At 48.8% G+C, this 25511-nt stretch overlaps 1 protein-coding gene across 6 annotated transcripts in view; it reads right to left on the bottom strand.

Annotated features, from left to right (window-relative positions):
- The window catches only part of NACC2 (NACC family member 2), a 48411-nt gene that overhangs the window by 12987 nt on the left and 9913 nt on the right, over nucleotides 1-25511 (bottom strand). Inside the window, exon 1 of one of the 6 annotated variants that reach the window (XM_039379615.1) lies at nucleotides 8103-8121. The exons of 1 other annotated variant lie outside the window; for it this stretch is intronic. The gene's annotated coding sequence lies outside the window, so the exon portion shown is untranslated. 4 more of the 6 variants (XM_039379616.1, XM_039379614.1, XM_039379613.1 and 1 more) reach the window with 4 other exon arrangements.

Below are 25511 nucleotides of genomic sequence, written 5' to 3'. Positions count from 1 at the left end.
TATCCTCAGCATCCTCCTGTATCACTCCTATATCCCCCCAGTATCGTCCTGCATCTCCCCAGCATCCTCCTGCATGCCCTCAGCATCTCCCCAGTATCATCCTGCATCCCCCCAGCATCCTCCTGCATCACCCCTGCATCCCCTCAGCATCCTCCTGCATCCCTCCAGCATCCTCCTGCATCCCTCCAGCATCCCCTGCATTCTCCTGCATCCCCCCCAACAACCCCTGCATCCCGCCCAGCATCCCCTAAATCCCCCCCAGCAACCCCTGCATCCTCCCCAGCATCCTCCCATCTGCCCCAGCATCCCACCTGCCCCAGCATCCCACCCCAAGAGCTCCCCAAAACCACCCACCCAAAAGCAGAGCTTTGGGAATGCCCAAATCTGCCCAAAATAAAGGTGCTCCTTGGGCAGCCACAGTCCTGCCTTCTGCCCCCCCCCCCCAGCCCCTCCCCAATACAAGAAAGCCTTTCAAATGCAGGAAAAATGTTTACCCCTTGGGGAAAGCTTCTTTCAGTCTGTGGCTGAATCCACTAAAAGCAAATCCATTTGCTTAAGTAATGAAATCCCAGTCACATTGTCTCCTGGATTCAGATTTTAAATTACCTTCGCATTTATTGAGCATGTTTGGTGCTTTTTTCTGGGAAAGAGGGTGGGGCCTCCCTTTGCTCACTTCTGCCTTGCCCAGGGTGTTTTTAGTTCTGCCCTGCTCTCCAGTTTGGTTCAATTGCTCTGCTTGGATGGTCACACACACTTAACATTTCGGAGCTGGGAGGTGAACCCACCCTTAGTGGAGGGCAACTGCAGGGAGCACAGGGCTGGGGATGCTCTGGTGTGATCCTTTCCCTCCTGATGCTGCTCAGATCTCCACTCCCACATCCAAAGAGATGTTTGGTGCACGAAGTTCAACTCCAGAGCAGTAAAACCGGGGCTGGGCTGCCTTCCCCTGCACTTCCAGCGACACCAGCAGCACAGCTGCTCTGCATCCCACGGGACCTGCAGCCTCCCGGCGCCTGGCAGAGCCACCCCGCTCCCAGAGCAGGATCTCCAGGCACTGGGAATGCTCAGGGACCCCAGGGCAGGCGACTGGGATCTCTGCCTGGTGTTGATGAGGAGGCAAAGGCACCGAGAGCGGCCCAAGGTGACACCCTGTGAGGAGGTCAGGGATGACCCCTCGACAGCCAAGCCTGAGAGCCCCCAAAACCTCTTCCAACCATCCCACCACCCATCTCTGCTGGAGAAGGGATGGAGTCTGCCCTGGCAAATGCAGATCCACTCTGGATCTGGGAGAATTACTGAGAAGAATGTGCTTCACAGAATAAACTTCATTGCTCAGGCACCTGAAGGAAGCCTCACCCATGGTGATGGCAGACCATGGATGGAGGAGGATCTCCTCCTCCTCTTTTTCTCCCAGGAGGGGCTCCCTAAGAGCTGGAGGAGAGACCAGGAAGGCCCTGGATGGGACCTCCTTGGACCCAGCAGGGCAGGATGTGAGGGACCAGCCAAGGACAGCTCAGTAGCACAGAACAAGCCAACTTAAAATAGATATTAATTATTAATATTGCTTTGAATTTGCTCTATAAACAAGCCAGGCATGCCAGGAGCAACCCATGTCTCCCTAAAAACACCAAAATTGAGCTGGTTTAGGGTATGTTTAAGTCAGAGAGAAGCATCAGAGTGCCCCAGCCTCCCAAATCCTTGGCAGATCTCATGTACAACCTCCCAAGATGCTCCACACAACTGGTCCCTCCCAAAATATGGTTCTCAGGGAAATGGTGAGAAAAGTAACCATCTTTGGTCTAGAAAGAGCATTGAGGAACACAAGCCAAGCTGTACCAGCAAGCTGCAAAAGCCCAAACTACTCCAATAAACTGCCAGTCAGGACTGCTGGAATTTTTTTCTTCCTCCTCCCTTTCCCCCGGTCTTTTTATGACCAGACTGTATTAAAAAAAAAATCTAAAAAACCCTCCACCCAAAAACACCAACAACCTCAAATCCCCCAAGAATCCAAGAAATAAAAGAAGTCTTGAAAGCCAAGGAGAGCCTGCTCACAACCAAAGCTCACATTCCCTAAAAACAACAGCAACAAAATGCTACTGTGACTAGATGGCAAATGCAGCAACACTTGATAATGTCTATCTTAAAAAGATCCTCTACTAAATACGATTATTTTTCTTTTAAATAGAGCAGCGAGTGACTTCTGAAGGGTTTGAAATGGCTTCAGCCCATCTGACATTGGAAGAGCTGCGCTGCAGGAAAAATGACCTTTGCAATTCCAGATGTAAACTGTATTTTTCCAACCTCATCTCCCAAGCTGAGCTGTGCCCCACGGTGCAGGAGGAGCTCCCAGCACCCTCCCCACCCAAAAAAATCCAGTCCCCTTCGGGCTGCCGTGTCCTACAGGTGACAGACCATCAACTGGACACCTCCAAACGGGAAAACTTGGACCAAAGTGGATTAAAACCAGCCAAGCACCTCCTACTTTGATTATCTGACATATGTGACCACTCAGGCAAAACATCAATTTGTTTTCTGATGGCAGCCTCTTTTTCCAGCACTTGGATACAGCAGGACAATTTGTACATCTCTGCCTGATTTTTGTAAAGTCATAGCTTTTGTCACAAGATGTTCATAAAAAATGCAGCCGTTATTTGAGACAACTTCCAGGAGAGTTTGGGAATTCTCAGCCTCTGCCCTCATCTGCTTTGGGGAAAAAAAAAGCAGATCTGCTCTTTTCCAAACTAATTCCCTGCTCCGAGGCCTGAAAGGTTGGGAAGAGGCGACAGCAACAAAGGAAAAAAGCATCGACCTGGAATAAGATGCTGCCATCAGAGCTCCCCCAGGAGTAATCAGAAATAATTAGAGAATGTATTTAAATTGTCTTTTTTTCTTAGCCAAACAACATGCAAAGAGCCTCAGCGGTGAATCACCCCCCAAAAAAGCCCCCAAATATCCCCAAAGTCCTGCAGTTCCCGCAGGAAGGTGCTCTGGGCAGCAGCTGGGGCAAGGACAAAGGGACAGGGACCCTCTGGGGGTGGGAGACAAAGCAGCCAAAGGCTTTCACCCCCCCAGCCCAAGCCCCTCGAAAGAAAAGAGCTGAAAAGTCCTGCCCTTGAAGGCCCCAAAGGGTCAAAGGAAACTTCTCTTTCTTCTGTAAATGAGGAGAGAGGGGGGAAAAATCCCACCCTTGGATTTGAGGCTGGCAGGGGTTGTCATCCACCAAAGCCACCCAGTACCCCCAGGCACAGGGTGCCACCTGCCCTGCCCTCAGCACACGGTTTTGGGGTTGTTTCCCCCCTCCTTTTAATGCAAAGGAAATGCACTTTTACACAAACCCAAGGGAAAATACGCAACAGCTCCCTGCAAACTCAGCAGCCAAGTACCATCCCCTGAGCCCAGAGCTGCTGTAATGCCTCAAATGAAATAAAGAGTTAAATAAAATAAAGAGTTAAATTAAGTCAAATAAAATGCACTTCAGGTCTAGGCTGTGCATCCCCCTCCTCCCCCCCCCTGCACCGCAGGGAGACAAGAAGCCAAAAAGTCATTGCACCCCAAAACTGAGCATCCCCCCCCCTGAAAGGGGTAGAAAATCCCGGAGGGGAAGGGAGAGGGATTGGGGCTGGGCCGTGGAACGCTGTGGATGCCTGTGCAGAGGAAAACAAGGTTAAGTTCAGTAATCAAATGCCAGTCCTAGCGAGGCTCCTCTCCTGCAGCACCGGGAGCTGCAGCTCCAAAGTATTTATTTTTGAAATGCTGCAAGTGGCAAGCGGCGCGGACGGCCCCTATTTTTAGTGTAGCAGCCAGTGGCAATGGGTGAAAGAAGATTATTTCTGCCTTATTAAGAGCCCAAAGTGAATTTGCAAAATATTCCTCAGTAGCACACCAGCAGCCCACACGCAGCAGACATGCAGCACGGGGCTTCAGAATCCTGGAAGTTCGCACAGAAAGTACAGACCTGCAGGCTCGGGCAGGGAATGGGGGGGGAGAAGATGGAAAAGTGAGCTGAATTAATGCTTGGTGATGCAGCTCAGGAGGTGAGTGTGGCCCCACTGCCAGGGCAGCCTGGGGTGGGGTGATGGGTGCTCGGCTTGGGGACCCCCGCACAGCCTCTGGAGCTTTGCTCAGGGACCCCAGCACAGCCCTGGGGTCTCTCCCTGGGGACCCCAGCACAGCCCTGGGGTCTCTCCTTGGAGACCCCAGTACAACCCTGGAGGATCTTCCCAGGGACCCCAGCACAGCCTTGGGGTCCCTCCTTGCAGACCTCAACACAGCCTTGGGGTCTCTCCCCAGGGACCCCAGTACAGCCCTCGGGTCTCTTCCCAGAGACCCCGGGATAGCCCCCAGCATCTCTCCCTGGGGACCCTGGCACAGTCCCAAGGGGTCTCTCCTTGGGGACCCCAGCACAGCTGTGAGGGGTCTCTCTGTGGGGACCCTGGCACAGCCCTGGTACCTCTTCCCAGAGACCCTGGCACAGCCCTGGGGTCTCTCCATGGAGACCCCTGGCATAACCCCAAGCCCTGAGGGGTCTCTCCTTGAGCACCCCAGCATAACCCCAAGCATCTCTCCCTGGGGAGCCCAGCACAGCCCTGAGGGGTCTCTCCTTGAGGACCCAGCACAGTTCCAGCACCTCTTCCTGGGGACCCCAGCACAGCCCCAGGAACCCCAGCGCAACCATGGGGTCTCTTCCCAGAGACCCCGGGACAGCCCCCAGAACATCTCCCTGGAGACCCTGGCACAGCCCCGAGGGGTCTCTCCGTGGGGACCCAGCACAGCCCCACGGGCTCTCTCCCCCAGGCCCCTGGCACAGCCCTGGCACAGCCCCATTCCTGGGCTCTGTCCTGCTGCAAGGTGAGTCACCAGCAGCCCGGGCACATCTCTGGCTCCTCGAGGTCACCCACCCAGCAGCCTCCAAAAAGTGCCGTCATTGAGCCCGGGTGAAAGCGTGTTACTGCCATTATTATTTCATTAGTTGTTGTTTTTTTTTTTTCTTCTCCCCTTCCCTATCACTGATTTTAAGAACCTCTCAAACCAAGGAGAAGCAAAAAATAGAAAACGCAACATTTTAATGTTGTTTCCCCCCCCCCCTCCCCGATTGCTGCAAGGAGAAGGGAGAGACCTGGATAAAAAAATACAGTTATCCAGCAGGATGGAATATTTTGCCACCTAATAAAAACTCAAGACCCCGAGTAAGTTACAGCCAGCAGAAAGCAAACAGCACCCCATCACCCTGCCTCCAGCATCCCAGCACAAGCACTAATTCCCATCCGTAACACATCAAAAAGACAAGTGCCATGCTGAATCCTATTCTCCTCACTCCTAGTACACAACAGCAGAGCAGGCAATATATAACATGCATGACTCAGTCCTACCACCGTGCCACTACGGAACAGAAAGCTTTAAAATAAAAGTAAATATCTTAAAAGGTCAATTAAGAAAAGCTTACAAAACATCAGACGCTGCTTCTTGCTAGAGCTCATTACCTAGTATGGTGGAGCTGCCTGTGTGTTTTTTTTTCTTGTGCAAGTTAGTCTGTGAGTCAGCATTAACACACATGAGAACATCAGGAATACTGCCTAGTTCTGATGCAATGGAGGTTGTAAAAAAAAAAAAAAAAAAAAAAAAAAAAAGAGAAGAGAGAAGAAGAAGAAGAAGAAGAAATCGCACTCGGTTTGGACAGGAGCCTGTAATTCAATTGCCTTTACTTTTCAATTACTGCATAGCCTACCCTGACCAACCTGCAGAGGGGAAGGAAACTTTGCTTACATCTCTGCCTTAAAATTAATGACTTTTTACTTTTGGCTGCAGCTTATTCTCCCTGCTTTTTCAAAAAGGAAAAAAAAAAAAAAAAAAGGCATAATATAATTAACCCTTCAAGGGCAGCCGAGCCTGTGCAGCAATCGGGATCTGCGTGGTTTTTGTAGGAATTTCAGGGCTGGAAAACGACCCTGCCAAAAAGTTCTGGCGGAGGGAGACATTTATACATTAAACTTTTAATAGTCTATAAAGCAAAGCTACAATTGCATCCGAGCTTGATCCTTAATGGAAATATAAGCTTGCAGACAAGGGAGGTTATAGACTGCAGACATTTAACTCTGCGCTTCTGGGCTTAGAGGAGCAAATATGAGACTGCACAGGAGGTTCTTCAAAAACAAGGGGTTTGGTCATTAAGCAAAAACCCTGAAAAACCTAAAATTGGTGCCATGAGATGCTCCCCTCAGCCTGATGCCCACTCTCCCCAGGCAGATGGAGGCAAAGCTGAAAACCTGCATTTTTCGTACACTGCATTTACTGCCTGTACTTTGGCAAACAATTCCCTCTCTCCCCCCTTCCTAGGGTTTGGAAAACCCCTCCAGACTGATCCCTGCTCCCAGCATCACTGCAGGACAGTACAGGAGCGTCAACACTGACTTCATTTTTGCCTCCTCTGCTCCTGCAACAAAACCCTTCACCGAGGCAACAAATTGTGCCCAAAGCTTCAGAATGTGCCTATTTCTGTAGCACACCCTAGAACACCCCCAGACAGCATTGCAGCCCAGAATGTTGTATTATATAGGTGATGATGAGGATAATTCTATGATTATATATATGAAATATTAGAATACAAATCATATATGGTCAATATATTTTATATATATATAATATGGTCAACTACATCTTCTGAGCCAACACCAACATGTGACAAGTTCTGTGCTGCTGTGCAGTCCCTGGGAGAGCCCAGCACAGACATTCCTTAAATTTGAGGGGTTTACAGAGGGTTTTACCTTATGCAGCAGAGGAGGGTCAGAGGTTGAAGGCAAAAATTTCTCCCCAAAATTCACAACGTGCTGCAAACACTGAGCTGATCCCACAACAACAAACACCAATCAATCATCCAAAAAACCCAAGGGTAACTAATGCATATGGATTAATAATCCAGTGGATCACAAAATATGCTAAATCCCAGTTTAGTGTGCTCGTTGTTTTTATGAGCAGGCACAAACACCATAAAACTTCTTTTTTCAAAGTATAAATACTTATTAATGCTGATTAACCGACACAGAACCCCCCCTAATATCAGAGATCAATCACTTTTGCAGTTTCTCTCGCAGGCAAGGGTCTGTCTCAAACCACTGTGAGCCTGCTGGGTTTTTTTTTTTTTTTCCCTTAAGCATGTGGGACACTTGAATACAGATGAATTGAGTTTTAAAGGAAAAAACCCAAGCAGCAACTTCTGGGCCAAGTTCCTGTGTGCCAAACTTTTCAACTGCCACAGCACAGCTCGACAGTGTTTCAAAAGAATTTAAGCACTGTTTTGAATACTGCTGACAATCTCCCTCATCAAAATTTGTAATTTAAATACCTCAAATCTGAAAAGCACGCTCCCTGGGGCATGCTTCATTCTCCCTCCCCACCGCCCACCCTCCCCAAGCCCCATTTGGAATAAAATCCGTTGGCTTTCCATATCTGGCTGCTTTTTCCCCCCACCTCCCGCAGCCCCCCCAGCACCCGCTGCCTCCCGCGGGGACCCCGGCGCTCAGCAGAGCTGCTGCTTCGTGGATTAAACCTCTGGTGTGCACTGCTGCACCCCAAAGCACCGTCACCTTCCTCTTTTTTAGAACTCTGATGCTGGTTTGTGATAAAACCAGCGGCCGGTTTAGAGAGAAAACACGGATTTAAGAGCGAAAACCGGTCACTGGTTTAGAGATAAAACTGGGCTGCCCAGACTTCTGCATCAAGAAGGGGTTAATCCATTCCCACCCCTCTATCCAGTGGGTGAGATGTTCCTTCAGACACGCCAATAACCCCCCAGATAACTCTCTGCCACCAATCCTAACTGGCCAGGGGTGTCTGAAGGGGTTTCTCGGGGTGCCTGTGCCGTCGGGAGCAGCAGCTCCATTTTGGCAGGAGCGTGTTTAAGATTCCCTCCCAGTGCTGCAAAAGCACCTTGAAAGGTCGACGAGCGCTTTCATATTCTCGGATCCATCTCGGAGGCTGCAGCAGAGGAAAAAGGGATTGACCTCGCCGGGAAACCGGGGGAGAGCCCCTGTGAAATAATCCATCAGCACCACCCTTCGCCAGCCGCAGCCGCCTTTGTCATGGGAACGCTCGGAAATCTCACCTACCTATTGCAGCCGGGGCTGGAGAGGGTTTAAATCCCAGCCCTGCTCTCCTGGGATGTAACCAAAGCCTGCACGGAGAGCTGCGGAGCGCCGAGCCGGCACACAACATAAAATACCTCCATATTAAAGTCTACGCAGAGCCTGTGCCCATTACCGAACTCATTAAAGACAGTGATACTTTGTAACACACTCTAATCTTTAATATTCATAGCTCGCCTCATTTGCATACCATGCCATAAATAGTTGAAGCAGAGGTAAAACACAAAGCGCTCCACTTGCATTTCTAATTACGCCTAAAAATCAAATGTAAATCACAACACAGCCAAGACACTGAAAAAAATATTAAATTTGCTGGCTCGCTGTTAAAAAAATCTTTTTAAAAGGAAGAAAAAAAAACCAAACAAACCAAAACCAAAACAAAACCAACCCCGAACCGCACGCACAAACCTAATTATTTTTAAAAAGAGAAATCCAAGGGGCTCATGTTGTGAGTTGCAGGATGACACTGTTTTAAGAGGGGAGATGACACATCCCAGCCCTTAACCCTGGTGATGGACCTTGGTGCACTTTGGCCGTGACCTCCCGGGAATTTCAGCTCATCTCCCCAAAACCACCCCTAAAAACCTGCCTTTCCCACCAAACTGGGCTGCAGCCACTCATTTAACCTTGGTCTTTGGAGAAACAACAGGAGCCTTTCCCTGCGGCGCGGCCGGGAAAGCTGATCCCCAGCTAAGGAGGCAAATTTGAAGCATCAGCTCGAACGTGAACTTGTGCCCCTGTGTTGGGTTGGCTGGAGGTCGGGGCTTTGGGAGGGAGAGCAGCTCCAGGGCTGGGAGCTGCTCCATCCCAAGGTTTAATGGGAAAAGAGGTGTTCTGGGGCACTGGCATGTCCAGAGGGAACAGATGATTTCTGAGGTAGCATCAGGGAGCCGTGTGCTCTCCAGATACATCCCAAATGTTATCCCTTAATTTAGGAGCTCCAGCAAATTCACCTGCCTCCCCGGAAAGGATGCTGGGGAACTGCGTGGTGTCGGGAATGGCTCGTGGGACTTCAGTCCCCAGCCACCACGATCCTGGAGGATTGGTTTCCACAACAACTCTCAATTTATCCACTTTTAGGGAAAAGTGTGGCACCAGCTGAGAAGCCAGGATGTTTCCAGGGTGGAAACAGGCACGAGGCCTGGTGTCCTCACCTGTACAGCCAAGCTGAGCCCACTTCCCCCAGTTCACAGAGGCATCAGAAGACTTTATGCCTGTAAAGCTCCTCAATACCCTTGGATAAAAAGAGTTATTAGTACATTACTGCCAACAGCATAAATAATTTCCCTCGGACCACTTGCTTCTGCACCAGGCATCACAAAATCCTCTGGATTTTATGGAATCTCATCACCACCAATACGTGAAAATGCACGTTTTTAGTTCAAGAGCTCCCCACTCCTAAACACTGATCCTGAACTGTTGTTCCCAGGAAGCTCAAAACCTCCCCAGTCTTCATCCCTCTCTCTGCTCCTCTTCTACATCCATCTCCCTGCTCCTCCTCATCCTCTCCCAAGAAGCCGCTCACAACACAGAGGCGCAGCATCCACGGGACTCAAACCAAACTTTTACAGATTTGGGCCCAAAGATTTAATTAAAATCAAATGAACTGAATTTTACAGGAGTAGGACAAACCCCACAACTTTTGGGAAGCCACGAGGCCCCCTGGCCCAGCAGAGGAAGGCGGAGCGGGGCAGGCTGGATCCCATACGGCCCGGCCGGATCCTTTCCCACTTACCTTCCCCTTCCCACTGGGACTCCAGCTGTAAAAACCCACCAGGTCTTAATGAAAGGCTTTTATGGGTGGCTGTCCCCAGGGAAAAATGCATTTTTGAGTCACTTGAACTGAGACTGAATTTGAAAAGGGAGGTAAATATCACGGAAGTGAGCCGGGCACTCGGCAGCCGCTCCGAGCCATCACCGCTCCCTTATGAGATTCCTCCCGTTTAACAAAAGGCTTAAAGAGACTTCTGAGAGTGAAGAGTGGAAAGAAATAAAAAAAACATGTTTATAAACATCATGTTCTGCTCCTACATGTACATCGGCATTCCGGGGTTCCCAAATTCCATCGGTGAGCGGGTCAGGGTTCCCCAGCCCTGTCCTCGTCCTCCCCTGGTGCTACAGCTCGTCCTGCCCCTTCCCAGAACCTGACAGCCCAACAATGACATGGCATCAGCTCTAAGAAAGAGTTAAAAAGATCTTTTCTGCAATATCAACTTCCAAAGAATTCCAGAGACGTCATTAAATTTTAACCCCAAAAGGTGAGCAACCGCTCCGTGCCCCCTGCCCGCGCCGAGGGAGAAGTGAAAGCGAGCTGCTCACAGCCTGCAAAGCTTTTCTGCTCTTCTTATGTACCCTGGCACCCTGCCCAGACCTATTTTTAAGCCCATTTACTAGAAATCCCACAAATTAAAGGAAATACGGATAATGTTGTAAGAATCCTTTGGGCCAAATAAAAGCTACACATAATTTTCCTTGTGCATCAGAGTAAGATCCTTAACCACAAAAACCAGATTTCCCCAAAGCTCTTTTGCAACAGCGAGAAGAGAATCTTGTTTTGTAAAAAGTTGCTTTGATTCACTCCTGGATTACAGGGAGCGCGGCGGCTCCGCTGCCTCCCGGCCAAACCCAGGAGTGATTACTGTTATGAAACAGAAAGGTGTCAGGAGAACACAAATAAATTCGACATCTCCAGCTCTGGAATAGGGGCTGCAATGACAGCAAGGCACAGAGTGCTGTGGGGAGAAGCTGAGGATGGGTATTGGGGTTTTTTTTCTCCCTAGAGGAGATTTTATTTTCCAGCTTCTTTCAAAGCGCGTTTTCGTGGCGTTCACGAAGGGTCAGTGTGCTGGGAAGCCTCCTCCTTGAGCACACCACCAGCCTGGGGAAATTCCTGCTTGGTGCACTCCACTCCCACCGTACCCCAGCCCTGAGAAACCCTGACAATCTTGTTTTGACAGTCCATCAAATAAAGAGCCCACAAAACTCATCTCAGCTGCCCTCGTGCCAAAACCTGTCCTGTTCCAGGCAGGAAAGTCACCACAGACCCGCTTCTTCATCTCCAACCCCATTCCTGACTGCATCCCAGTGCCACAGTGGGGCTGGGGGTGCTGCCCACCTGCACCCCCAGGACAGGGCAGGATGATGCCAGTGCAGGTTGTGCATCATGTCACCCACAGTGATGGGCCTCCACAGCATCTCCTTGGGGATTCTATGAGAAACAGTGATTTTATATCAAAATAAATCTATGCCCTGTATCTCTGCATTTAAACAGTTACAGTGGGGTCTCTCATGAGGTGGGCACAGGGGAGAGGGAGTGCAGGAAATAAAGGAGCATCCAGCTGCAGCGGGGTTTCGGGAAGGAGGGGTGAGCCTGCATTTTATACAGCAGCCACAATCTTAACTATGCAAAGACTTTAAATAAACTCCAGTAACAGCTCTTGTACTGTGGTAGGATTAAAAAGAAACCAACAACCAGACACATGTTTCACTACAACTCATCAGACAAGCAGAAACAGCCCCGAAACACAACGGTAAAAGCAGCATTTGTGGTTAATCCTGGCGGGGAGGGGATGAGGGGAAGGTGCTTCCTTTCCAACAGTGACAGCAAAGCCATCACCATCCAACCTGACTCTCCCTTCACTCTTCTTCATCCCCACTTAAAATGTCCTCCTCACAAACGTTTCAGCTTCCTAAAAAGAAAAATAATTATGCAGGGGAATAACCACTCCTATCCCACAAACGCACGGATCCGAAAAGTTAAACACGCAACTTCGGGAACTTTTCCAAGATTTATATGTTTTGCATGGAAAGCAAATGTTGTGGTTTTTTTTTTTTTCCAGCCTGGGAAAATATTTAAGTGCTAAGTTTAGGAAGCCAAGTCCATTTATTTCTGGTTTATGTTACTGCTCAGATGGAATCTAATTAGTGATTTAAGCAGCAGCGGGGGGAAGCAGTGCTGGCCCCCGACCCGGGGCTGTGCCCGCACGTGGCTTTGGGAATTCTCGCCCCAAAATGGGTTTTCTCCGTGGCACAGGAATGGCAGGAGTGGCTGAAGGATGGCCACCTTTCCCTGCAGCATCACAAAGTTGGACAGCAAAGGAGAGAGCCCCAGGTTCCCTTCCAGCCCCACCGGTTCATCGACACAGCAAAAAGTCTTTTCACAGTGATTCTCTTGGAAATAACAACACTTGATTTGCATTTTCCTGTGCACTGGCCCATTTTACTGAACTGCTGCCTTCCCTGAGTGCAGATGGAAACTCCTCCCTGCCCTCCCAGCTCGGAGCAGCTCCCAGTTCCATCAGTGCCAGTGGGACCGGTCCCACGAGCCAAGGCAGTGGTGGGGAGCAGTCCTGCCCCATCCCTGGAAGTGTTCAAGGCCAGGTTGGATGGGACTTGGAGCAACCTGGTCTAGTGGAATATGTCCCTGCCCATGGCAGGGGGTGGAACTGGATGATCTTTAAGGTCCCTTCCAACCCAAACTGTTCTGGAATTCTACAAAACCCTGAAAACTATTCAACCCCGAGTCTCACTCACTCGCTTAAACCTGGAGACTTTTCACCCCAGCCACAAGGCCCTTCAGCTTTTTTGCAGCAAGACAGCAAGTGCTTTGCCTCTATTTTTCCATTTCTTTGTGCATTTTTGCAAATCCTTCTGGCCAGTTAAACCAGAACCATCGCAATTGCGAAATCCAGGAAATTCGCTGCAACGCTCCGTAACTCTTGCGAGGCAATTAGCCAAAACCTCACACAAATAGGCTTTTTTGCCACACTGTTCTAACCACCAAGCATTAACCCATTTTCTTAGGAAACAACATCTGCTGAAATAACTTCCTAATCTAGCAGCAGGCATGGAAAAACCCCCACTGCAGTATCTCTGATCCGTGGTGGAGAGAATCTGCTGATTTGTCCCACTCAGAGGGTACCGAGTGGCCCCAGCTGAGCAAAAGGTCCTCACACAGACCCTCTCCCTGGAACATTCATTACTTGGCTGGGAAAAGTGACAGGGTCCAAGTTCATCCTGGGAGGTGTGGTGCAGGATTTACGTCCCTGAACCCAACTGTTGTGGGGTCTGAAATCCTTGGAGCTCAAGGAACTGCCCTGCAGCTGCAGGAATAAATCACGGCACAGGCAGGACAGTGCCTGGGTATCATTGGTAAGAATAAACCACCGGGCAATAAAGCAACCATTTCCATTTCCTACCTCACATTTACATGGCATTTCTTCCTGGGAAGACCTCAACACAGAGCAAAAATTAAGGTCCATGATTTGTCCAAGGAAACACTTATGACAGAGAGATAAACTGAGGCAGAGCAGGATAACATAATACCCAACATCACACAGTGAGCCAGAGCCTGCAGGCACAAAGACAGAAACCACCCTCCATACTTTTCCTTATTCTATATTAAAACAGCAGCTACACTTCTGGGCCATTAGTTATAACTCATTTCCTCCCTTTTTCTCTGCCCCTGCTTTCTCCCCCATCCTGAAAAACCAATAAAATAAAATAAAAAGCTTCCTTTTGGGAACGCAGCGGTAATAACACTGCTCCCATCTGTTGCTGAGTCCAAGGACCTGCACGGGGGGGAAAAAGGCTGGAAAGCTGAAGGGGAGTCAAGTGTTTGCTTGGTTTTACTGAGAAATGAAATCCAGCTTTAAACACAGTAAATCGGAGACTATTCTGAATCACCTCTTGAATTTTTTAACGCTACTCCTGGGAGCACTGAAGGTAAATATGTTAATTTGACTTCAATCATGGTGCAGGGAAAAAAAAAAGGCAGCACACTGTATTAGTTTAGGGTACCAAGTCTTAAAGCTATTCATGCATTTCTGCATATTTTATACTCAGCAAATAAAGTTCCAAGGTTCTATAAGGAGGCTGTGAAATTATTCTGAGTAAGCAATAATGAGCTGTGCATTATATAAGGCTGATACTAATGGTAATCTATTATTAAAATTTAAGAGTTAGAGCAGCTACAGAGTCCGACAGAAGGTTTTCCTCTCCAGGAAGGGAAAGCAGCACCTGGAGGAGGGAGGCTGGCCAGGCAGTGGGTTTTTGGGAGATGCTCTCCAACCAAGCTGCACCCCAGGTCCTTGGGATAATCTCTCCCATGTCTAATTAACTCTTCCACAGGTACCACCACAGCCACAGCCTCATCCCACAGCACAGGCACGATCCCGACTCACAGCAGGTTCATATTCCTGGTGTGTTTAATCCTCTGCCTGATGTTTCAGCGTAACAGATCTCCCAAAATGCATTAAAAAATTAACAGGGTTTCAGGTTTGTACATCTCAGTGATCCCCAGGGGGATCTTGACCCTTGATTCCTGCTGAGATGCCCCACTTAGGCTGCACAGAGGGCACGGATGTGACCACTAAAACCCAGTGTGCTTCTCCTCTCTGTGCCTATGCTCCTGCCAAATCACCTCCAGGACCTCCAAAGCAGCATCATGACATGGACCATGTCAGTATTCAAACACAGGAAGGGAGAGGGCAGCATCACATCCCAGCAACCTGGTCAAGTGGAAGGTTCCCTGCCCATGACAGAGGTGTTGGAATGAGATGAGCTTTAAGGCCCCTTCCAGCCCAAATCACTCCATGATTCTATGATGCTCAGCAAGTTCAAGCCAAACTTTGCTTGATGCTGGTGTGAAGCAGACCTGCTCTGGCCCTCTCCCAGTCCCTCTCCTTCCTGGAGTCAGATGCCTTCCTGGGGACTGGAGCTCCAGGACCCATCCCAGCGAGCGCTGTGGATTTTAAGGACAAATCCTCATCTACTGCAACATCCCCTCTCAGCACTGCTGTGAGAGAAAAAACAGCAAAAACCCCAGAGTCTGGCTCATTTTCCTCCTTCCTACATCTTTTGGTGAGAATCAAAGGAGTCCCTGAGGGTTGGAAATCTGTATCTGACAAACATACAGAAAGAGGCGCATCAGCGAGGGACCGGGGTGTCCCCACATTTAACCTGCTACGGCTCCACCTCGGGGCTCATGTACCCTGAACACACCTGGGAATGTGGTGGTCTCACCTCATCACCTGCCCCTTGGAGGAAAATCCTCCCTTGGTTTGCATGAAATGCAGAATTAAATTTTCGCTGCATCTCAGGGCGCGTTGCCAGCGCGCGGCCAAGTTCCTTTTCTTTTTTTCCCCCAACAAAATTTTGCAGTAAGTGTAGATCCCGAAGGCAACGTTCTGCCCAAACCAAAGGATAACGAAGCATAATAATTCCAGGAGAAACAAACTTAGTCTGAGACCTTTCAGCACTGAGAAGGATCCTAAACAGCGACGAGCTCTTTGCTCTCCGGGCCGAACAAAGCACTGGGAAAGAAACCAAAGCAGAAAGGATGGAGCAGGTTGGATTTGCTGGTTGTTTATGGCATCCACCCTCCCTGTCTGCCCATTCCCTGCTGTATCACACCTACCTGGGCTGAAGGAGTTAACAGCTCTTCTGGGATGTAACAGGAGAAGGGAGTTAGTCATCTAGGCATGTCCGGATCGGTATGAACCGGGAGCTGCCTATGAATGAAGTTGCCTTGGAGATGCAGCCAAAACCAATGACCAGATATTAACTTTTCACACTGGGCTGCCAAGGCAGGCAGAACGAGTGAAACCAGCAGGACAGCTTCCAGCAGAGGTGGGAGCATCCAGATACAACATGAGGGACCCCCGAGATCCCCTGGATGAGCAAAACCCTGCGTGTCTTTGCTCAAGGGGAAGGAGAAATTTCCCCTTGCAAAGCCAAGCGGGTCAAGGACTGGCAACAAAACCCTGTTGTGGGACCTATGGAACGGGTAGTTAATGCCCAGATGCAAGATGGTGTCTTCCCTTGGTCTAATTTTACAGTAGATGTTAAAGATACCAGCACCAAGCTCCCTAATTCTTTCTGGAATGAGCTTCATAAGCAGAAAAAGCTGCTATGGGCACCTTACCCAACGCAGCCGAAACGAGATGTCATGAAACAAAACCATTAACAAGGAGTTCAAAGGCTGGGCTGGTGAAGGATCACATGCCTGCCTAACCCCAGCCCTTCATCTGCACTTCCAAGGGCAGGTTTGGAGGTGGGTGAGCAGGAAGGAGCGGCTGTTCTGGCCATCTGCTCTTCCAGCCCCGCTGGCTCCCAACGCAGTCACTCAGCAGGAGGAAACTCAGCTTTCAAGCAGAGGTTTCTCAATCTCAGCTCAGCGCAAGGTGGCTCCTACAGGGTGTTTCTGCCCTTGGTGAAGGTGACCAGCCCATTTCCCAAGGGGACTGTGCAAGGAGGACAGCGGGTGACCAAGAAGGTGGTGGGTTGCACCAGCAGGAAGAGCATCCAGTAAAGCCCATGGGTGAAGACCACCTCAGCTGGGCCTCACCTCCCTCCAAACTCACTGGAGCACTGCACCATGGAAAGAAACAGCTTTTCAACCATGACAAGGCCTGCTCTGCTTGAGATAAATCAGGGCATCATGAGATGAATCAAACATCACCCACTGCTGGAGAACACACATCGTCAATGGGGACACCACAAACCTCAGGTTCTAACCCAAAGTCCAGCCTCTGACAGGGAATATTTTCAGGCCCTGCCGTGAAGTTCACTTTGGCTCACACAGGGAATGACTTCCAGGAGAGCTACAATCCCCCATCACTGCTGGGTTGGACACAAAGCTCAGCCCCACCAGCACCTCCAGTGCCCCACCGGCGATGAACGGGCTGTCAAACCACACCCCAGGCTGTTGGGGACACCACAGATGTCCCTCATGAGAACAGCAGGAGATGAAATGGCCATCTCTGCATCAGAGCAAACGCTCTGTTCCCATCCACACAGCAGCCCCTTGATATTTTTTTCCCAGAAGGAAAAACAGAAGATGCTTTCCATAAGCAGACGATTTCAGCAGCTAATTTTACCATCACTTATGGTCGACTTTATGACTAAGATTTCATGCTGACTATATTAATCCTGTCAAATTTCAGAGTGAGAGAGAAATGATACTGTATATTTTATGGCTGCAATAACTTCTAAGCCATTAGACATGCATGCTGACATGAAAGTAATCAAATTGATTTTTTCCTATTACAATGAAGAACTTTGTATGAGCAAATAGTCTTTCTGGCACAGGAACGAAGCGCCAAGAAGCCTCTGCTCACTCAGGAAATTAGGAAATCGCCACGAGCCATCGTTCAGAAATTTGAGTTTTCTGCTTACTCACATTTTATTGTCACCAAAGCTGAAAGGAACACGTTAGCCGAGCGAACGATCGACAAAAGCCAACGGGAGGGATAATCAGGGGGTTTTGGAGCCCCGTTAAATACTGCAGAAGCTGCAGTTGATGGCTTTCCCAGCATTAAAGGCTCCCCCGTGCCTTTTTTAAACCTCATCAGACACAGAGCCCCCCGCACAGGGCAGCAGCTCACTGGCCACTTCTCCAGGTGTTGGGTGGACAAGCCCGAATAGGTCAGAAGAGGTTATTTAGAGGTTATTTGGGCAAGTCCTGGAGACCTGGAAGTACAGAGTCATTGAGAAATCCCATGTGCCAGAAGGTCAACTGAGAAAACCAGCCCAGACTCTGCTCCATCTCCTCTGCAGAAAGCAGAGAAAGAATTACTTAAGATAATTCTGTAAATGTAAATAGCCCTTGAATTATAATTTCCACTTGCTTCGTGTTCTGTTGGGTTTTTAAACCCAACTGATCGCTGATGGAAACATGGAAACATGGAAACCCTTCTCTGACTACCTGAAATTCCAGTTTAAAACCCTTTAACCCAACATGTTTGTCAAGTTCTAAAGAAAATCAGGTCAAAATGGACCCAGACAAGTGTCAGGGCAGAGGTGACGGCCCGGGGTGTCCCCTGCCACGTGCAGGACCCTCCCCCATGCCAGGACACTCCATGGGCAGGGGCAAAGCCAGACAGGGCAGGGGCTCTGTGAGCTGGGCCTTGCAGGGACGGGAGAACCTGTTTGAAAACCTGCCAGGTGCAAAAACCCGTGAAAACCTGTTTTCTTCCCCTGATGGGTGAGGACATGTTGGGTGTGAGAGGACGAGATCACTGAGGCTCAACACCTTGAAAGGCACGGCAACCAGAAGCAATTAAGTGCTGATAACACACATAACATAACAGGCTCAGCCAGCACCCTGCAGGCACAGTCACCTCTCTTCTACAGCCAGTAAAGTTTCAGATTTTCTTTTAATTTTCAACATGGATCTCATACCTTTCTGTAGAGTATTGATATCAATCATTAAATAATGTCAGGTCTTTCACGCCAAGCAACCTGCACATAAAAAAATTGCACAGGGAGGTGCCAGAGCTGTCTAAAGGCTCACAGGAAGATGGGTGTGTGTGTGTATATCTGTGTATCTTTGGGTATGTATAAATATACACATATGTATGTATATTTGGGATTAGGCTGATTTAACACGAATTCAGTTGCAAATCAAAATGCTTTAATGGCTCTCTATCAAAACCATTTATTTGTGGTTATGTTTTCTTTGTGGCATCTGGATCTTTTTTAAAAACAAAAAATAACTCAGAAATATAGAACCATAAACCCACGGCTACACGGATCACCTCAACCAAGACTTGCTAAATGCCAATATTAGCGAATTCCAATTTTAGTGAACTCCAATTTCAGTGAATTCCTTTGTCCTACCACACCAGACGTGTAAAGTCACTGGTGTTGCTGCTGCATCCAAACATGCAAAATGTCTCCATACAAGTTATTAAATAAAATGAACTGTTTGGATTGCTGTTACACTTTTTTCCCCCCTTTAAATTAGAATTAAAGCTAACCTAAAATTTCACGACTCCAAGTTCGCAAAGACTCCCATTTGCAGCTGCAAACCCCTCGCTGCACTTTGTTATCACTTCCTTACCTTCCAGAACCCAAATAAAACCAGCTGTGGCTCTGCCACCATCTCTTTTAGGAGAGGAGAGCTCTGGCCAAGCAGGGCATGCGTGTCCCTGCCCACATTCCTCTGCAGTGACTGCAGCACTCAGCACCCTCCGTGCCTCCAGCACCACCAGCGCTCCCGGCTCTCCTACGGACACCGAGGGAAGGGACGGGCTCAGGGTGACAGTCCCAACCACGCTGGGGGACAGGGACATCTTCCTATTGCTACAGCTCCAGCTACCACCACCCCTGCAGTTAAGAATCACAGCATCATGGAATGGTTTGGGTTGGAAGGGATCTTAAAGCTCATCTCATTCCAACCTCCCACCGTGGGCAGGGACACCTTCCTCTAGACCAGGTCGCTCACCCGACCTGGCCTGAAAGAAAACAGAGCTGGTTTTGTTTGTTTGGGGGTTTTTTTGTTGTTGTTTTCGTTTTGTTGTTGTTGTTTTGAGGTTTTTGTAGTTGTTTTTAGGGGGGTTTGTTTGTTTTTTTAAGTAGGTGTGAGCAAAACTAACCCAAGTCAAACCCCATCCCAGAACACTGAGCCCCATCAACCAGCACCGACCAAACGGGTCCCTTCTGCTGCCCCGGAGATTTATAAGGATTTCACCTTCCAGAGCAAGCCTGATCCATGGGATCTGGTTGGGATCTGGTGCCCAGAGAAGGGTGACCAGTGAGCCACGAGCCCACCACCCCCTTCCTCTGAACCCCAGCAGGAGACAGCGAACCCCTTCAACCAAATCACTCCCAAAACTGCGCTTTCAACTCATTCCCCAAGCCCTGCAAACCCCACGGTTCCACAAAGGTAGGGAAAGAAGCCTCCCGGGAGAGGCGGCGAACAATATCCATGAGTTTCTCATGACCTTAACGGAGATTGCCATGACAACACCACTTCGATCCTCCAAACATGGATATATTCATTTGCACAAGTGTGATTGAGAATAATTAGAGCGAGATTCCCCGAGCCGGGGAGTCGCAGCCGCGCCCGGCTCTGGCAGCAGAGCCCAAGTTTCAAGGGAAGCAGCCTCAAATTTAAATGTAAAAAAGAAAAAAAAAACCCCGACAACACTCTTTAGAGCCGCGTGACCTAATTCATTATAAAGAATGTCAGTTAGCAAACCTCTTAAATAAAACATTAAGCTAGAGGTAATTTGAAGCCTTGTGGATTTTGTTTTACTCAATTATTTTCTAATGCTCCGACTTCAAGAATAAATATGCGGAAATCAAAAAGAGGGAAAAAAAAAAAAAAAAGGAGGAATACTGAGGGTTTCATTTAATTCTTTTTTCAAAAGAAATGAAGACATTCATACTAAACCAAAATACCCTCAACCAAGCCAGATTTTTAATTAAAACTTTTATGTCCTACAAGGTTCTTCAAGGTTATAATACCTGCTCCCACATCATGAGGCGGCATCACGCTCAGAGAAGGGCAAGCCCATAATTCACATTAAAATAACCTGTGCTATGCATTGGTATAACTTATATCCAAGACATAAACCCACAAATTAAACCAGGTGTGAATCCTATTTTTTTCCCTTCCCCATGATTTCCATAACCAGCTGTAATTTTCCCTCTGTTGGGAAGAGTTTCCCTCCAGCAGACACAGCTGGCCTCTGCTTTGGTTTTATTAATGACTGATGGTGAGAACATGGTTATAGTGAGGCAGGTAGGAATAGAAAACCTGTAGAGCAGTAAAGAATAAAAGCCACTGTGGATATGAACAGTCTGAAATGAGGTTAACTGGGAAAAGGGGGAAAACAAAGGGAATCACAGAATCCCAGAATGGTTTGGGTTGGAAGGGACCTTAAAGCTCAGCTTGTTCCCACCCCCTGCCATGGGCAGGGACACCTTCCACTAGCCCAGGTTGCTCCAAGCCCTGTCCAACCTGGCCTTGATAATCAGCACTGCAAATGCTCTTCTAAGAAATACATAAAACTCCAAGAAATACAGTCAAAAGGAGGCATCCTTGGGAGAAAAAAAACCCACAGAAGTTTAGAGCTGAATATTTGTGTTTGGCAGCATTACCCTTTTCAAGGGGGCACCAGAAGGAGATCTGCACGAATGTGTCTATCACTGCTCCACCAGCAAGTCTGAGCTAGGAAACATTCCAGAAACAAAGAAACCCAGGAGATAAAAAGATTCCTTTCCGCCATCCTGTTTAGAATAAAACACCTCCCTGCTTTGATTCATCCTTCCACACGATCTTTGGGAAAAAAAAAAAAAAAAAGTCACCCTTTCCCAGTAATTCATCCATGGGTTCCACACTCAACCAGCAGCTCCCTTCGGGAGTGAGTCTGACCCCGGGAGATGCCCAGGGAAGCACAGGGCAGAGCCAACTCATGGAATGCCTCACTGCTCTAATTATCACACCCCAACCACACCCTGGGGCCACTTTCGGGGTGTTAAAAAGTTCCCTTGTGTCACCCAGAAAAGGTATTTGGTGTTGGTAGAAGGTGTGAAGGGTGGAATTCACGGGGCGCATCACACCCGACCCCGCTCCCACCGAGGGCTCCTTTTCAAGGCAGAAAACTCCGGATAAATCCACTTCTCTGCAGCAGGGAATAAACAAGGATTAGTATTCACCCGTTCATAACAGGGAAACCCTGCAGCTAGAGGTGGAGTCACTCAGTGCTGGAACATCCAGCCTAAGTTGCTTGACGAATGCTAACTACAACTTCCAGCTTATTTATCTAATTTGGGTTGATTTTTAAATATTGAGTTATCTAACCAGACACAAGAAAAGGAGCCTGAAAACTTCCCATCTTCAGGAGAACTCTGCCTGCCATTTTATAACGCTGTAATTCAATCTACGTGTCTGAATATTACTGACTTTTCTCAATCAAATTTGTATTGAGAAATGCCTTAAAAAAATTCAGGACAAACGGTACATTTTTATAAATTGGTGTTAAGTGCCTGGAAAACGGGGCTCTACAGCAAATGAGCCTTTCCAAATCTGACTGCAATGCACAGCCTGCAAATATTTTAGTCATTTGCAATATTTATTAGGGTCTATTTTTGTCAATCAATCCATAACAACAGCAGAACAGTCAAAACCTCTAAAACAATCCGCTCGATTTTAGGAGAGTCTGGTTTCTGTGCGAGAAATGGGGCAGCTCTGAACTGATACAACCAGTTTGTAGCACACACAAAAAATATATGGAGGAGGGATGAAGTCAGTGGTAAAATCCTCAATGACTTCAGCCAGGCCAGGATTACCTCCAGGAACATGCTGATGCTTGGAGAAATGCAAGGAAGATGCCAAGGCTGGAGAAAGGGAAGCTCAGGTAAGACCTTCTTGCTTCACCTGAAAGGATGTTGTAGAGAGGTGGGATTGGCCTCTTCTCCCAGCTAACACCAGGATAAGAGGAAACGGCCTCATGCTGTGCCAGGAGAAGTTCAGGTTGGACATCAGGAGGAATTTCTTGCTGGAAAGGGTGGTCAGGCATTGGAAGGGGCTGCCCAGGGAGGTGGTGGAGTCCCCATCCCTGGAGGTGTCCAAGGAAGGACTGGACATGGACTGGACATGGCACTCAGTGCTCTGGGCTGGGGGACAAGGTGGGGATCAGGCACAGGGTGGACTCGATCTTAGGGGTCTTTTCCAACCTCAGTGATTCTGGGATTCTGGAAGGCTGGGAGGCCTCAGGGCAGGGCCACCCATCCCACCTCCAGTGTTCGTGGTCCAGCCTCCCATCACTCACAGTGCCCCTCATTCAGGATGGTCTCACTGGTACCAGCGACACAGAGGCCGAACAGAGCCATAAATGGGTATTATTGCACATCTGGGCAGTCTGACCTGTGAGGTGAATCTCAGCCTGGAACCCCCAGGGCACTGCTCAGGGTGAGGGTGATGCTGTGCACCCCAAACCCACGGAATGCGAAACACCACCAAATAATTCCAGAGTGAGGAACAGCTGAGAACCATCAGAGCCCGTAATCACTGTCAGGATGGATCTGAAACACTGATCTAAGCACAAAACACCTCCCTGTCTATTCCTGAACCCACGAGGTACAATACACTCCCCCCAACCCCAGCCCTCATTTTAAAATTCAGCCTTTATCAGCTTGAGTTGAGCAAATCCAGTGGAAAGGCAGAAACGGATTGTGCTAGTAAGCAGAAAAACTGTTACATCTTCTGAATGTAATTTTGCCAAAAGCCTCTGCACAATTTTTTTTGTCACGCTTTGCATTATGAAGGAAATTTCTTTTTAGAAGAACAGGAGAATGATTTGCATAATATTCTTTGCAAGTTAATATCAGCCTCTGATAATGATCTCTGCATAATGCAAAAACGTTTGAGAAGACTGTTACAACACTAAGTAATCATATTTTAAATTATGTTTCCCTTTATAGAAAGGTGTTGCAAAAACACACAGACATGAAATCTGTCTGTTGAAGTCCCAAGAACCACCTGACCATCTTCCCACTATTCTACTGTTACAGATTGCAACACTGCCTTTCAAAATCTTACAAAACAAATTACGCTGCAACAGTCTGGCTTCACAGAAGGCAGAGCTTTTTCCTGTGCTGCTGCTCCAGCACATTACATTTCACAAGAGCCTCTGATGTACTGCACGAGTTAAGCAAGGACCTGGAAATTAAGCTGTAACACAATCAGATGCACCGCAGCAATTAAGGCGGGTTCTCTGCTCACACCAGCACCGAGGGGAGGTGGCAGCACCAGGGCATGGCCTACCTGCCACCAGGGACTGGGGACACTGGTTTGGCTGGGTTATTACTGCTTTGGCCCAGTTGGCTGCAGAGCCACTGGGGATCACGGCTGTGACGCCGCTGCCACATCCCACCGTGCGAGGTGTCCCCTCGGGCAGGCAGCGATCTTCCCGAAATCTCCGTGTTTGAGGCAGCCGCAAGATCTCCACCAACGCCATCGTTCATGGCTAATTAGGTCAGGAACTAAACATAAAAGCAGAGGTCCAGGAGGAAGCCATTTATACAAGTATGCCGGGCAACATCCTAATAGATGTGGGCACCAACGATTTCCCTCAACCCATCTGCAGCGGGGGATGTGGGTGGGAAGCTAATGCACTTGGATATTAAATACTTAATATGTCACTAAGACTAAACAACCACAACCAAGTGGTTTAAACCTGAGCTAACCTTCCCTGAACTACAAGAGAGAGGTTCCTGGGACAGCCCTCGCACGAGGCGATAAAATACAGGAGTCGTACAAGAGGTAAAGAAACTCTCAGATCAATCCATTGCCTCAGATTCGGAGGGAAGTGTGAAGCAGGATCCACGGTGTAGGCTGTGCTCCCAAGAGCGTTGCCTTGCAGTGCCAACACCAGGATGTGCCCCAGAGACAGCCAGTGCCCACAGCCTCTGCCCATGGACCACATGCAGAAAGTACGTATAGTCCAGCCAGTGCTACCCACGCCTGTGACACACACAACAGGGCATCATTCAGCCTGGAGGGTGGGTGGTTCTTCTCCCACCTACAAAATGAAGACTAAAATTCAAATATCAGATCTGTGCAGTCAGGGCAAGGAGAAAACAGCCTCTCAGATGTCAGCTCAACCACTGCCCTTGGTGTGAAACCGCCACAGACACACGGGATCATTCCCCTTGTCAACAAGTTTTGGGAACTTGCAGAGTTTGTCCAACCACATCCAGCAACAGGCAGGAGAACAACAGGGAAAGTTCTCAGACCACAGACCAGCTACAAAGCATTTCAGGGAGCATTTCTGCAGACACTCATCCCTTGGTGGCTTGGCTGTCACAGTGTCATTAGCCCACGAACACACTCAGATGTTTCTGCAGGGTCTTCACACACCAGCTGTGCCAACAGATGCTCTGGCACTGTGGGCACAAACCCTCCATCCCCATCCTGGCAGACAGTGTGGCAGTGTGTTGTCAGGTCCCAGAACACCCCACCTGGAAGAAGGTTAATCCTCCAACAATCCTCCACCCCATCCCATCCTCTCCTTTCCGTACCTTTTAACGAGTGTCCAGCAGTTCCTCGCCACACCTCACTCCAGGCTCCCTCCAACGGGTTTGCCAGCGAATCTCTCCCTTCCTTCCCCCAGACTGACACATCCATCCACACTGGTACCACCAGACTCAATTCCTAAGCTCCAAATCCACCATCACCTGGATGCCAAGAGGGAAACCTTCTCCAAAGTGCCAGCGAACACCGGCAGCCGTCGGCACGTGCGCTCCGGAGATCACGAGGGTGTGGGAACCGCCTCAGGAACCGCCTGAACCAAATACTTCTGTTGCTAATGCTGCACATCACGCTTTACATAACATTCCTGAGGCACGCAGGAGGCCAGGAGCAGGCTGGAGGGTGGGGAGGGGACAGACTGTGGGACACCCAAACCATTCCAACAGCACTTATCCGTGATGCACAGCCAAGGGAGGCTGCAGGAGCACGGCTGCAACTGGGCTGGCACTTGGCATTGACTTGTGTTGCTTTATAAATATGTTGCAATTGAACTACACAGAAAGTGCTTGAAGAATTCTAGGGGGGGGGGAATACCAGTTTGAAGGTGCAAG

The sequence above is a fragment of the Pipra filicauda genome, unplaced genomic scaffold (genome assembly GCF_003945595.2).
Source record: "Pipra filicauda isolate LSUMZ 115617 unplaced genomic scaffold, ASM394559v2 scaffold170_size1570365_pilon, whole genome shotgun sequence".
In the NCBI taxonomy this organism is placed as follows: Eukaryota; Metazoa; Chordata; class Aves; order Passeriformes; family Pipridae; genus Pipra; species Pipra filicauda.
This window is presented reverse-complemented; position numbering and strand designations above follow the sequence as displayed.